Raw genomic sequence first — 699 nt, 5'->3', positions numbered from 1 at the left:
ATCTGGTAGATCTTAAAAGCAAATAGCTTTTAAAAGCGAATAAAACTACAATTTCACCTCAGATATTTAGTTTTAGTGACAGGAAAGGCAATTCTCCTAGAGTCCACGGGGTTCTTATACAGCAGTGGAGAGAAGCCTAACAAAGTTGGGGGCAGGTTCCCTCAAGGACAACGATCTTAGGCCGGCACAGCTGCAGTTTACCCAAGATGGTGAAAGCTGTGGTCTCTGGGTCTTATCAGCCAGGAGCTGTTTGCTCTTGGAAAGGAAACCTAAAGTCCATAAGATTTTTTAAAAAGGGACTGAACGGGGCTGCAAGGGCGGCCGTCTGGTTCCTCCCACTACTCCTGTCTACCTCCTTTGTGCTCGACTTAATGCGTACACTGAGAGAGAGCCAGGGAGCCAGGGATCCAGGTTACCTCTTGCAAAAAGTGCATTCGCTCGCGAGCGCGCTAACTCACAGCCTCGTACCTAGGGCCTGACACATGGGGGCGCTCAATAAATATTCCTTGGAGCATCCAGTTGGATTGCGAGGTGAGAATTTGCTTAACAAAAAGTTGAGTTAGCGTCCGGGAGCAGGAAGGAGAGGAAGCAACATCCGGAACGCCGCAGGACCCAGCGCCGCAGCCGGCTCGAGGGCTTCAGCCTTGGGGAAGGTAAAGCGGGAAGGCGCCGGGGGCCGCCTGAGGGAGAACTGACTCC

The 699-nt window shown here is 51.9% G+C and overlaps 1 protein-coding gene across 1 annotated transcript in view; it reads left to right on the top strand.

Moving 5' to 3' along the window:
- Positions 1 to 395: 395 nt before the first annotated feature.
- The window catches only part of Casp7 (caspase 7), a 40,221-nt gene continuing 39,917 nt past the window's right edge, over positions 396 to 699 (top strand). Inside the window, exon 1 of the mRNA XM_010634608.3 lies at positions 396 to 653. The gene's annotated coding sequence lies outside the window, so the exon portion shown is untranslated. The remainder of the gene's footprint in view (positions 654 to 699) is intronic.

Source organism: Fukomys damarensis, unplaced genomic scaffold (assembly GCF_012274545.1).
Source record: "Fukomys damarensis isolate Sample0158 unplaced genomic scaffold, DMR_v1.0_HiC HiC_scaffold_8, whole genome shotgun sequence".
Classification (NCBI taxonomy): Eukaryota; Metazoa; Chordata; class Mammalia; order Rodentia; family Bathyergidae; genus Fukomys; species Fukomys damarensis.
Note: the sequence above shows the minus strand (reverse complement) of the source record. Positions and strands in the feature narration are given on the sequence as shown.